This window comes from Thrips palmi, unplaced genomic scaffold, assembly GCF_012932325.1.
Source record: "Thrips palmi isolate BJ-2018 unplaced genomic scaffold, TpBJ-2018v1 HiC_scaffold_10, whole genome shotgun sequence".
Lineage (NCBI taxonomy): Eukaryota > Metazoa > Arthropoda > Insecta > Thysanoptera > Thripidae > Thrips > Thrips palmi.
Window position 1 is genome coordinate 13,081,776 of NW_023144621.1, and position 14,115 is coordinate 13,095,890.

At 57.7% G+C, this 14,115-nt stretch overlaps 1 protein-coding gene across 1 annotated transcript in view; it reads left to right on the forward strand.

Annotated features, from left to right (window-relative positions):
• LOC117639006 (KH domain-containing, RNA-binding, signal transduction-associated protein 2-like) overlaps positions 1 to 14,115 on the forward strand; it is a 137,338-nt gene that overhangs the window by 98,872 nt on the left and 24,351 nt on the right. The gene's annotated exons all lie outside the window — the stretch shown is intronic.

Here is a 14,115-nt window from a genome sequence, read left to right on the forward strand (position 1 = left end):
TAAGTGCGGGCGTATTTGTACAATGTAAGTAACGAACACATTTGTACAAGGTTCGATATTTATTAACTGCATATTGCTATGAAACCTAACCTGTAAATACTTGAGCACACTGTGGAAATATTGTCCTTTGTGTATGTATTAAATTTACACAGGTCACGCATGTTCCGACTCTGTCGACAGGTATTTACGGACAATAAGAGTACGTAAACTTTTGAAAGTCGCTGCGACCTACTTCCTTTCCGAGGTTAATCGGCGGGCTTCTTATCTCGCGTGCATTGCCCGTTGCGAGGCGTGGCAGTTGAGATGGATGAAGAACGTGGGCCGGACGACAGAGATGGAGCCCTTTGTGCAGGGCGCCGCCGCCGTGTGGCTGCAGCGGCCACCCAGTCTCAAGCCGCCCACATGCATTGGCTGATTCACTGTACTTTCTAACACTGACAACCTTACAAACTTGGCCTTACAAAGAAAAGCCGCTTGATATGAGAAAGAATTTTGAGCATAAATAAGCTTACAAAGAAAATACTTTGTAATTTACAAACTATTTCTTCGTGTGTGAAAGTAAATTTGTTTGTATGCTCCAAATACTTCATAGGGTTTTGAGCTTGTAGAGCAGGGAAGCCAGCTTGCTTAGTTTGTGCAAAAATAAGTTGAAAAATCCTAATAAGAGTTCCGGAGCTTGGGGTATGGTGATGGTGCTGATTGTGCTGATGCTCGTGGGCTATGATGCTGATGGTGTTGATTATGCTGATGAGATGGTGATGCTGTTGATGGTGATGGTGTTGTTGATTGTGCTGCTGATGATAATGGTGATGGTGTTGATTATGCTGATGATGATGGTGATGCTTGATGGTGCCGCTGATGATGGTAATGCTTGATGATGCTGATGCTTCCCAGCTGTAAACGGTGTGCAGATGATACTGCCACTGCATCTGCAGTGATTGTCTGCATCCATCATTGCCATCTGCAGCCATCAGCCTCGCGGCGTGCGGCGCGCGGCCCAACGACCCCTCGGGGTGATAGTCGGGCTGGAGCCGCTGGAGCCGCTGGAGCCACGCACCTGCCTGGCTAAACTGCCAGCAATAACTCCGCTCGTAAATTCTTTAGCACCCGCCCCTCCGCTGATTTTCGCTGTTCTGCGCGGCAGGCGTGTGGAGGCTCAAGTGAAAACAAGGCACCGTAAGCACGCCGGGAAGCTCTGGAAGCACACCGGGAAAGCTCTGGAAGCTCGCCGGGAAAGCTCTGGAAGCTGCTGGATGGGAAGCTGCTGGAAGGGACGCTGCTGGAAAGGAAGCTGCTGGAAGTATAGGCCGGGTCGCGATGTCACCGTAACGCCAAACAAACATCCACCCGGGCTGGGCTCACGTCTGCATAGCTCCTCCGTCGGGACACAGCGGAAATTGCCAACCAAAGCACGCGTACACGCACGCATGCCCCCTGTGTGCGTGTGCGTGTGCTCTTTACGTATCGTGAGCCGTGTTTGTTGTTCTGCAAGCGCCTCTGTATGTGTTGCGCCGCAGGAATCGCCGGCCTGGAAATTTGTCTTGGTGTTCCGCCGTGATTTGAAATGAGCAGGAGTTTGTTTTTCCGCGCGCGCCGCGAGGACTTCTCTCGTTTTACAATTTCGATCGCGGGCTTTGGGCCTAAGCCGGAGCAAGCCTCCTCGCGAAATGATCGCGGGGAGCCGTGATAACTAATTTCAGTTGGGCAAGCAGCAGTCCCAGCAGTCTCTCCAGTTGCCTTTCAATTATTGATGGATGTTTCGTAAGCCTCGGGGCGGAATAAGGAAAGGCTCTTTCCCGGTCACCCGCCCTTCCACCAGCCTGCCTAAAACCGGTCCCTTTTTCCGCCAACCCGGCCCTCGCTCTACCTTCTACTTTCCCCTGACCCCCGTTCCTTCTTCACCTTCTACTCTTCTTGCGCCCTCTTCATCTCTCCCCTTTTGCCCTCTGGACCCGCTTTTTTGATTCCCGTTCATTCCTGACGACGAGTACATCATATTCAATCGAATGGGGTATTGTATTGGACGAAATGCACATTTCAGCGAATGTGACGTCACATAGCAGTGCACCAGTACCCCCCACACTCGCGTGATTCGTCTTGCCTTCCTCCGCGCACAGTGGATCAGAAGACCGGTGGAGGCGTTCAAAACTCCAGACGCGTTTTGAGCTCCGGAGTCGCTAAATGGGACTCGAACCGAACGTGTGACGCCACCAATGTCTTGCTTTCCGAAAGAGGAATCCATCGGTGGGGTCACACGTTGGGTTCGAGTCCTGTTTAACATCTCCGGAGCTCAAAACGCGTCTAGAGTTTTGGCCGCCTCCGCCGGTCTTCTGGCCCACTGTGCCGCGGCTCCGCGTGCCGTGTGATCGAATTGGCCGCTGCAGTGCCACAATATCTCTCCGCGCTGCTTTGCCGCGCTGTTTGACTTGCGACGGCGAATGGTTCCTCGAGGTCGAGCTCGAGGTCGAGCGGCAACCCATGAGGGGAAACAAATAAGGTTGGCTGCCGCGGCGCTGCGAGATAAAATAAACAACGGGAAATGATTTAGTTTGGCTCTGTCGGCGCGCGTATTATTGACGGCCCCGGAGTTGGACTCGGTCTTTTGGCGGAGGGGGCCGCCGAACCCTTTGGGGCGATTATTTTCGAGGCACGGCGAAGTTTGCGATGGTGTGCGGCTCTTTACTCCTCCGGGCGAACCTAGCGCCGTCTCTGTCGCACTCGCCGGGCCGGGCCGGGCCGGGCCGGCGGTGCGAGCGAGAGGGGAGACCTGTTGCACCTCATTAAACGGGAATGACTTGCAGCGGCGCGAGCAGCCAAGCGGCGAACCGGCCAAGCGCGCGAAGGGGGCAGAGGGCGCGACGTTAGACATACTGCCCGAAAATGAGAAGGGCCTGTTTTTCGGTGTGCCAAGCCGTTCCCTACACACTCCCAATATCGTGCTGAGAAATACCGTGCGGTCATAATTCTTAGCTAATTCTCAGTACTTTACGACACAAATCTGTCATGATACAGAGAAATTTGTTCGTAATATGAAGAAATTGGTCATAAGTTACTGAGAACTCTTATTACCTTCGCTGCGCAGTAATAACACTTAGTATTATGAAGAAAAGGCTCAGTAGGATATTGGGAGTGTACACTCCGAATTTCCTACCGAGACTGGAGGCAAATACCAAGCCGATTCTCGAATCGAGTACTCTGATACACAAATCTATCATGAAACGGAGAGGTGAGGAGCTGTTCTAGTCCAATCAAGTCCGCTGCTGCTTTCTGCTCTCTGGTTACTTTTCGTTTTTTGCTCGGGGAGGATTTGAAGGATTCCATTCAGCGTCTGCATTTACGCACACGGGCCGTGGTCGATCAATTGTTTTGTTTCAGCCACTCTGTGCCATTTTACGGTGAAATCGTCATTTTCCGGCTCCGCCTGTGTTGCTTTGAAGCATTATTCCCCCTGAGATGACCGGGTTCCGGGTTCGCCTCTCAATGCCACTTCATGGAGGGACCAATTTCTTTCTCGGCGCTGCCGCCCCCCTGCCACCCCTTCCCCTCGGATTCTCAAAGGGAGAAGAATACTGCGGGAAAAGAGAACTCTGGCATGCCTCGGCGCAGCGCACAGCGCGCGCAGACCCCCAATGGCAATGTGTGACTGGGACACATCTCGAAAATTGACTTGCCGCTCGCAGCTTTGATGGAGCGAAGAGCGACTTCCGTCTTGCACCCACCCACACGCTCGGCGCGGGCTTTTGTTGAAAACGACACGGTACTCCGAACTGCAAGTCCGCGCTGATCTCTGTGCATGCTTTTAATGCTGATTGACTATAAGGCGTCCGCGCTCCGTACAGTGGGCCAGAAGACCGGTGGAGGCGGCCGAAATCCCGAACGCGGTTGGAGCTCCAGAGTCACTAAACAGGACTCCAACCGAACGTGTCACCCCACCAATGGATTGCTCTCCGAACGAGGAATCCATTTGTGGGGTGACACGTTCGGTTCGAGTCCTGTTCAGCGGCTCCGGAGCTCAAAACGCGTCAGGAGTTTTGACCGTCGCCACCGGTCTTCCGGCCCACTGTGCTCCGCTCCCCAGCCGTCACTCTACGAAAATGATCAAGGCCAGAGGGCCGTTTGTGGAAACCTACAACGGAGCCAACCGCACTGCGCGGAGTGGGTTTTGTGACCCGTCCGGCCGAGACCAGGGTGACCGGGGGTGACCCCTTGCGGGAGTGCGAGAGAGTATCGAACCCTTGTGCGAGTGAGAGAGACATAGTATCGGAGGGGAGGTCGCACTTGGGGCCGGCTATAGGGCCGCCGCGGTCATGCTTTGATGTACGAATCAAGTCGTTGAGAAGGGGACGGGGCGCCCGACCATCCTCCACCCCATTCCCCCGCCCCAAGGCGCCCTCCCCCAAGGCCCAAGGCCCAAGCCCCAAGGCACCGACCGAGCCTACCCAGTGAGCCGACCAGAGTTCGGCCCGCTCCCGTATCGGCTATTTCGCCGCCTAACACCGCAGGCCGCCGCGGAGAACGTCTACGGAAACCGCACGCTTACACACACACACACACACACGCGCGCACACAAACACGCGCCACGCCCCTATCTCTCTCTCTCTCTCTCTCTCTCTCTCTCTCTCTCTCTCTCTCTCTCTCGCAAACAACGAGCGTCCAGTGCAGCACGTGACTAGCAATCCAGCTGGACGACGAGCTGGCACGATAGAGATTTCACTCTTGCGTGACGAGTTTTTCACTTGCAGAAATGTGCGACTTGTTGAGACGGCCTTGAGACGGCCTTGGGGGCGAGCTTGCATGCCAAGTGTCGAGTCTTTAAATCGGCGGGCTTTCACAGCCTAGTCGGGCTCAGAGCCACCTCGCAGTAATCTGGTAAGCCAGCGCTCTCTCTCTCTCTCTCTCTCTCTCTCTCTCTCTCTCTCTCTCCCCCTTTCGCGAGGGGGCGCGGCCGGCCCCTCTCTTCCTTAGGCGTGTGTGTCGTTCCAGTCCCCGGGGCGGCGTCCCGCCATGCTTTGGTTGGCTTAGCGGAACCGTTCGCGTACGGCTAACCTAACACACACACACACACGCGCGCGCGTGCACACACACACACACACACACTCGCACCGCCAGAGTCCCAGCGGGCGGCGTGCAGTTTTACCCCGCTATGTGACAACACCGCCAGGGCCGCCGGGCCGCCAACCGCGACACAAACTTCGGCGAGCAGGACCGATTCCGAGGGTCGCTCGCACCCATGCGGGACGCCCCGTGAGTGCGAGAGGGACAGAGCGACGGAAAGGGCTCTCCAGGTAGAGGTCCCTGGCCAGAGCCTTGGCCGTCATCGCCGTGTCGTCCGGACGGAAAGAACTCGGGCGCGACTTTGGTCGGCACGGCCTGGCGGCCTTGCAGTGCAGCGGACGGGAGGCCGGGCGGACGTTGCCATGCAAATGTGTGCGATCCGACTCGCAACGAGTTTCTGCCGAGTGCCTCTCCTCCAGGGCCGTGTCGGGGCTAATCCTTTGCCCCCGAGGGGCGGATTCAATCCGGACAAGCTTGTTTCGCTGACGAGCGCAACGACTCGACGCTCTGTGTGTGTGTGTGTGTGTGTGTGAGAGAGAGAGAGAGAGAGAGAGAGAGAGAGAGAGAGAGAGAGAGAGAGAGAGAGAGAGAGAGAGAGAGAGAGAGAGAGAGGCTATGTCATTTCGTAGCCGTGCGTTGTTTCCTCCTAAACGGTTTGTGGACAACTCGAATGCCTATGCATATTCCATGAGTAGAGCCGTGTCTCGACTCGACACCACATTGCTGTTCAAACTATTGTCACCGGAGGTGGGCTGACTTGCCTGCACTCCGCGCGCCCCGCATTTTTACTTCATTGACTCGGTGTCCTTGGGAACGTCAAAAGTTCCTCCGGGACCCACGCACGCTGCCTTTGCTCGCGGCGCGGCAGACTGATTCCGAGATGGAGTTCTCTCTCTCACGGTAAAAACGGAACCTGGTTTTCCCAGGAAGTCAATGGGGAAGGCATAGGCGATTTCCAGGGAGCTCCTGGGAAAACCAGGAACCGTTTTTACCGTGCTCTCTCTCTCTCTCTCTCTCTCTCTCTCTCTCTCTCTTTCTCTCTCTCCGACTCATGAGGCAGCAGGGAGGCGGGGAAGACAGCCCGACGGGACCTCCAACTCAGAATGAGGCCGCCGCGTGGCTCGGCACACACTTTCCCACTCTCGCTTTTTCCGTGGGTGCCTACACTGTGGTCCCCGGAGACGAATCCGAGTCGGGCTGCCTGGCTGCTGCACAGTGGGCCAGAAGACCGGTGGAGGCAGCCGAAACTCTCGACGTGTTTTGAGCTCTAGAGTCGCTAAATGGTACTAGAACCGAACGTGTGACACCACCAATGGATCCTTCGTTCGGAAAGCAATCCATTGGTGGGGTCACACACGTTCGGCTCGAGACCAATTTCGCGGCTCTAGGGCTCAAAACCCGTCCCGGATTTTTGTCCGCCCCCCACCGGTCTTCTGGGCCACTGCGTGGCTGCAGGCTGCCCGGCTGTCAGCCCTTGATAAACAGGCGGCTTAGGCGGCCCTCGTGAGGCTGATTGGGGCTGATTCGCCGGGGAATGGTAGACGGGTCCGGCTTACCTGCAGATTAAAGGCCGGCTTAGGTCTGGAAAGGCTTCGTACCCAGTGCATATTAAAACGTGCGCCGCAGTGGGCCAAAAGTCCAGTAGAGGCGGCCAAAACTCTAGTCGCTAAATGGGACTCGGACCGAACGTGTGACCCCACCAGTGGATTGCTCGTTCAGAGAGCAATCCCTTGGTGGACAGAACCTTCTTTTCTTATTCGTTTCGCGTTGTCTTTCCCGACAGTGGCCTTGTCCTGGTAGACGTCCCGCAGAGCCCTGCGCCGTCGCGGCGCACCGCCTCCAAGAGAGTCGTTTCGTTCCGTCACTCTCTGTCAGACCCGATATTTATGACATCTTTTTTCTCTCCCTCTCTCTCAGGCGGCGCGTTTCCGCCATTTCTCCCGAGAATCAATGAGAAATCCATGGCCCTCTTTTAAGCGCGGCACCGCCACCGTGCCCGCCGTGCCCCATAATGCATCAGCTGGGGGCCGCTCGTGGCAGTCCACATGTTGCTGCGGCTGGGGAGGGGAGGGAGACTAGGGCGCCAGGAGAGAGAGAGAGAGAGAGAGAGAGAGAGAGAGAGAGAGAGAGAAGGCTGGTTGAAATCGGTATCGGTAGCAAAGTACCCGGAGCCATATTGCGCGTGGTCAGTCCCTGCGGTAAACGGTACACTCTGGACAAATCGGACGTTTCTCTTTCCTCACTGTCTGTACTCGATGTTCAATCTTGACAACAAAGTCCCTGTCTGCCTGCCTGTTTGCCTGCCTGTCTGCCTGCCTGCCTGCCTGCCTGTCTGCCTGTCGGTCTGTCTGCCTGTCCGTGTGCCGGCTGCAGGTGGCGGCTAATGGCCCGGTGAGAATATGCGGCTCGTTTCACGGTTGGTCCGCTGGCCGGCCGCCAAACCAGCGCGGCGTCGCGACTCTCGGAGATTGTGCGAACGCCGCGAAGACTGCGAACGGAAGGCCGGCCATGGAGGGTCACGCTCTCGCCGCCTGTCATTGCCAGGCCATTGTCTCCGTTTTCCCGTTCGCTATTCATTCCCTTGAGCCCCCGTGGAGGGACTCCGTCTCTCTCGCACCCCCTCGGGACGCGCCGCGGCAGTGCGAGAGAGACGGGCTGGCCCCGCCCGGCAACACGTTGACAGTTGACGGGGTCTGGCTGCGCGGAGCCGCCTTGCCGGACGCCTAACCCCTCCCCCCTCTCCCCCCCCATCCCTCCCCCCTCTCTCTCCCTCTCTCCCTCTCTCTCTCCCTCTCCCTCTCGAGGGCCCTGTCAAGTCTCACTCAGTCGCGAATCTGACCTACATGTCGGGTATTCAGAGCCACATTCAAGTTCACAGTTCTTTCGATGGCTCTATTCCGCAGCTGCTTCAAGAAGAGCTCGGCCAGACTGTTTCCGAGGGTCGCTCTGTCTCGCTCGCACCCAGACGGGACGCCTCATGAGTGCGAGAGAGACGGAGCGACGGAAGCTCCTCTCGGAATCAGTCCGCTGCTTGAGCTCGCCCGGCGAGTCCCTCACCCCACGGGCCGACCCCATCCCATCCCCGCTCCAGGCGTCGTACCCTTGTCCATCAGAATTCATCCCCCGTGTGAGGCTAGGGCCGTCGGACCGCACGCGGTGCGCGCGGTGCGGCCCCCGTTTTAAATTCATTATTAAAGTCCCTGGCCTCCACGGGAAAAAGATTCTGCCGCCAGGCCGCCAAGGCCTCGCCCTTCCTCCACCCAGACTGACTCGGGGCGCTCGAGGTCTCGAAAGGTCTCGGAACATCCGGGTCTCGAAAGCTCGGGGTCTCGAAAAATGGCGGGGTGAAACTTGGGGCCCGGCGACTCCTCTAGGCTGCTTGGGTACCTACCTACCACGCTGTGCTAGTGCTGCTTGCCACACAGTGGGCCCGAAAGCCAGTGCAGGCGGCCGCAATACCGGATGGGTTTTGTGCTCAAGAGTCGCTAAATGGGACTCGAACGAAACGTGTGACCCCACCAATGGATTGCTCTCCGAACGAGGAATCCATTGGTGGGGTCACACGTTCGGTTCGAGTCCTGTTCAGCGGCTCCGGAGCTCGAAACCCGTCCGAGATTTCGGCCGCCTCCGCCGGTCTTATGGACCACTTGCCACCCGGCATCGATCTTCACTCTCAGAGCATTTTTCATCGATTTTAAAGTAATCCCGCAATCGCACTTTGGGGACTGAATCATGCGTGCCAACCTGACGGTGTTTTCCGCGTGCAGCACCCGGAGCGGGACCCCTCGCCTCGCCGCGTTGCGAACCAAGCCCACTTGTTCTTTCTCGGTCGGTACCGCTGTGCACCGCTGTGTAGCGCGTGCCTACGAGTCCGTTCCAACTTTGCCAATAAAGTGTGCCGGGCCTCTGTCTGGCCGGCCATTTGCTGCCCGTTGGTCCGCCTCAGACGGAGTGGGCTGTTCGCGCTGCTCGGAACTGGGCGTTGCCCGGACGCCTGCCAGGCTCCGGGTAGGCCACGCGCTCAGCGCGGCAGCGTTAGGGTTGCCTATCCTCCAGTCTGCAGGCGCCTGCCAGGCTCCGGGTAGGCCACGCGCTCAGCGCGGCAGCGTTCGGGTTGCCTATCCTCCAGTCTGCAGGCGCCTGCCAGGCTCCGGGTAGGCCACGCGCTCAGCGCGGCAGCGTTCGGGTTGCCTATCCAGTCTGCAGGCGCCTGCCAGGCTCCGGGTAGGCCACGCGCTCAGCGCGGCAGCGTTCGGGTTGCCTATCCTCCAGTCTGCAGGCGCCTGCCAGGCTCCGGGTAGGCCACGCGCTCAGCGCGGCAGCGTTCGGGTTGCCTATCCTCCAGTCTGCAGGCGCCTGCCAGGCTCCGGGTAGGCCACGCGCTCAGCGCGGCAGCGTTCGGGTTGCCTATCCAGTCTGCAGGCGCCTGCCAGGCTCCGGGTAGGCCACGCGCTCAGCGCGGCAGCGTTCGGGTTGCCTATCCTCCAGTCTGCAGGCGCCTGCCAGGCTCCGGGTAGGCCACGCGCTCAGCGCGGCAGCGTTCGGGTTGCCTATCCAGTCTGCAGGCGCCTGCCAGGCTCCGGGTAGGCCACGCGCTCAGCGCGGCAGCGTTCGGGTTGCCTATCCTCCAGTCTGCAGGCGCCTGCCAGGCTCCGGGTAGGCCACGCGCTCAGCGCGGTAGCGTTCGGGTTGCCTATCCTCCAGTCTGCAGGCGCCTGCCAGGCTCCGGGTAGGCCACGCGCTCAGCGCGGTAGCGTTCGGGTGGCCTATCCTCCAGTCTGCAGGCGCCTGTCAATCCGAGTACACGGACTGGTCGGCACCCTTGACAACACCTTAGGCTCCGAGTTGGCAACCCTGCTTTGACCCTGCTTCAGCGAGTATTGAAGCACGAGGTTGCCGCCCCCGACTCGCGAAGGGATTGCCACTCTCATGACAAATGCGCCAGGCTGGCCCCCTTTTTGGGTTTCGACTTTCCGCCTTACATATTTCATTGGCTTTGAAACTTTTGGATATCTCCGGGTCCTTATCCCGTGCCTCTCCCCGCTACTCATCTCTCCCCTTCTCTCTCTCTCTCTCTCTCTCTCTCTCTCTCTCTCTCTCTCTCTCTCTCTCACCGTCCTGCTCCGCCGCACCGTGCCGGCCGTGCAGCAGCGCCATTGGAAAACTTGCGAATATTACGCGGTACTTGCCGGCTTTTATGCGTCCTCGGGGACGGCCCGCTGCAAAACTAATCTCACCGCGGGGCAGCAGACTGATTCCGAGCGTCGCTCTGTCTCTCTCGCACCTGCACGGGACGCCTCTTGAGTGTGTGAGAGAGAGAGAGAGAGAGAGAGAGAGACAGAGCGGCGGAAACGACCCTCTCTCGGTGTGCGAGACGCGCAGACCGCCGCGCTGTTTTTCGGTAACGGTGACAACACCGTGGCGATCCACGCCGACACACCGCGGCCACCGCGCCGACAGACGCGATCGCGCTGAAACCCGAACGCAATCTGGGCATTTTGGCGCGAAAATGGGCCTTGTCGTTAATCACTGCGTGGTGGCACCACTGGCAGTTTGACGGCGCGGCAGTTTTAGTGCCATGGTCGCTGGCTGGCTGTGGCCCACAGCATCAATCACACCACTCATTACTTCGTCATCAGGTTCGTTATGGCCACCGGGCTTCATTGGCTGGCGAAAGGGACCTTCATTAGGCAGTGGAGTAGCATGTCCGGAACGATGCACCTTCTTCTTCTTCTTCTTCTTCTTCTTCTTCTTCTTCTTCTTCTTCTTCTTCTTCTTCTTCTTCCTCGTTTGCCATGCCGCTGGGACAACTTTACACACTGACCCACTGCGCGGCTTCGCCAACGACCTCCCGCATTTCCATTCCTTTTTCCTCCTAATGCGAGCATTGTCCCCCACCCAGACACACACGCACACACACACACACACACACACAGTCTCACACTCACGCAGAGGTTTGTATCGCGGTGCGCATTCCAATGCTGATGACGGGTCTAACGACACGCGAGGCCCTCCGTCCGTCCGGGGTTCGAATCCGCCCCGGCACACAGTGGGCCAGAAGACCGGTGGAGGCGGCCAAAATTCTAGACGCGTTTTGAGCTTCAGAGTTGACAAACAGGACTCGAAACGAACGTGTGACCCCACCAATGGATTGCTCTCCGAACGAGGAATCCATTGGTGGGATCACACGTTCGGTTAGAGTCCCATTTAGTGACTCTGGAGCTCAAAATGCGTCTTGGCCGTGTTTTGGACGCCTCCACCGGTCTTCTGGCCCACTGTGTGCCGCCATATTTTGCCGCGCTGAGAGAAGACGTTCCGTAATTAGTGTCAGTGTCAAGGTGGAGGGGGATGCACACTGTGCAGGGCGTGGGTCGTTAGCTCTGGCGCGCGCACTTTGGACGAAGAGGGCCTGCCTTGCCAGAAGTTTGAGGCGACGTTTCTTCTTTCATCGGCCATTATAGCGCTATCCATCTAGTTCACGACGAGGAGCCGCCACTCACTCACACACACACACACACACACACACACACACACACACGCACGCACACACCTCTCGACGCACTTGCACACAGCCGCGGCGCTGTCATCGCCCGCGGGAGAGCATGTGTGCATGGCACGGCGCCACCGCGACATGCAGAGAGATAGATGCAAAGAGGGTGGCGGGCCGACCTCTCTCTCCCTCTCTCTCTCTCTCTCTCCCTCTCGGAATCAGTCTGGGCGGACCGGCCGCCGCCGAGGTGCCTGAGAGCTTAACTTGGTGGCCTGTCCCGCCGGGTGACAGGGCTGTTCCGTCTGCTCGCCGTAGTTAGACCAACGTCTTCAGCCAGCCTCAGACCGCAGACGGACAGACGGACAGACAGAAAGGCAGACAGCAGACGGACAGACACTCAGACGCGCGGTGGACGCGGAGCAAGCGTGTACTGAATCGCGAGTGTACGGAAGTGAGTGCTGACAAGCACGCCACTAAGGGCATGTCGCTTGCTGGGGGAGTAGAGAGAGAGAGAGAGAGAGAGAGAGAGAGAGAGAGAGAGAGAGAGAGAGAGAGAGAGAGAGAGAGAGAGAGCACACACGCTTGCACACAGCCTGGTACACTCGGTGGCCTCTTCGCTGTCCCCGAGATGATCATCCTGTGTACACAATCTCTCTTCTTCTTGCGGCTCCACGACGCGTCGGCGGGGCAGACTCTCTGGCGAGCGGACTCGGCCTGAGTGGCGGCAGCAAAGCAGCGAAGGGAAGAAGCAGGCTTTTGATAAATAGTTAAGCTGGCTGGCAGAGGCCGGCCGGTCCCTCGGAGGCCTACTCAAGCAGAGGTCTGGCCAGCGCCGAGGGCCCTGGCCCGTTACGCCCCTCAGTGGGCCAGAAGACCGGTGGGGATGGCTAAAATTCTAGACGCGTTTTGAGCTCCAGAGACTCTCTGGACCCGAACCGAACGTGTGACCCCACTAATGGATTCCTCGTTCGGAGAGACATCCATTGGCGGAGTCACACGTTCGGTTCGAGTCCCATTTAGCGACTCTGGAGCTCAAAACACGTCCGAGATTTGGCCGCCTGCACCGGTGCTTTGCCCCACTGTGCGCCACGAAGGACGAAAGTGTTCTGCGAATAGGGCGCACAATGCAGCCCGCCTGCCTCGGCTCGGCGGCGGCAGCGCCTGAGCTATTTGCAGGGCGGATCCGCACCGCGCCGCACCGTGCCTCGCAGTGGGCCAAGGCCGAGAGGCCCCTACAATCGGTAGCCGCCTGTTGCGCCGCATTATTCGAAGCCAGTACAGATTGAGCCAGGCTGTCAGACGCAGTCCCTGTTCCTATGCACGCGCCGTGCCGGTAATTTGTTCCACCTACTTCGTCTTCCATTTGTCTTGTCTCCTTCAGGCAGCCGGTATCACACCGGAACATGCCCCCCGACCCAATTTATTGCCAGAGACAGGAGTGATGGTGTTTGGGCCTCGTCCCGATGGGTATTTAGCCGGCAGAGGCGCGCCATTTGTAAGGGCAAATCTCAGGGCGGGCCAGGTTACGTCGCACAGTGGGCCAAAAAACCGGAGGAGGCGGACGAAGCTCTGACGCGTTTTGAGCTCCAGAGTCGCTAAATGGGACTCGAAGCGATCGTAAGACCCCATCGACGGATTCCTCGTTCGGAGAGCGATCCATCGGTGGGGTCCCGCGTTTGATTCGGGTCCCATTTAACGACTCCTCAGCTCAAAATGCGTGCGGGATCTCGAACGCCTGCACCGGTCTTCTGGCCCACTGTGTGGAGAGTGAGACGTTTTTCACATATGAAGTCAATCAATACTGACATCAAAAAAAAAGTGGTGAATTAAGCTATGCTTTACATATTTCTTTTTTTAGAAATGTGACACTTTTAGGTCGCTCCGCTCCGATGATGTATTTATCCATCTAGTATCAACAGTGTCGGTGCGACTTATGCGGCTGGCGCCGCGCCAGGGCAAGGCCACTCTGTCAAACACGTGCGATACACGGCCTAACGAAGGAGACAGCGTATAGTGCGAGGTCAAATTGCGGCAAAATGGAGGGCCTGGCAAATGAATTTATGACTCGCTTACGAATAACGAGTTTGTAATTGTGGCCAGCTGGGTGGCGGAAATTCAGAGACACTGTGACGGGCGGCTGGCAGGGGCCCCGTTTCCATCACGACGGGGAAATTACGTTGAATTTTGGGTGAACTTGGCTGTGAATTTCACGAATTTTAATGAGTATTTCAATCTTGGGTGGATTTGTCAATTTCGCGAATTGAGAATTCCTGGTGAATTTTGATAAATTTTCATGAGTTGGGCAAACCTTTGGGTTGACTCTTGTAAGAAACAACCATTCACACCCTTCGGTTTTCGGAGCAGAATCGAAGAGTCAAGGTTTCAAGAGTGAACGGAGCGAGTTTTCCTCCGCCTTTCTTTTCCCACGTCTTTTCTCGTGCCGGTCGGTAAACACGGACAGATCAGCTGGCGCTTCCTTGTTGCTCCGCCTTTGAGCCGCGCTGCCCAGCCTTGGCCCCGCCGGGGGAAATATTAACACCTCGCGGACTTCGCGGAATGTGCGCTAGGTT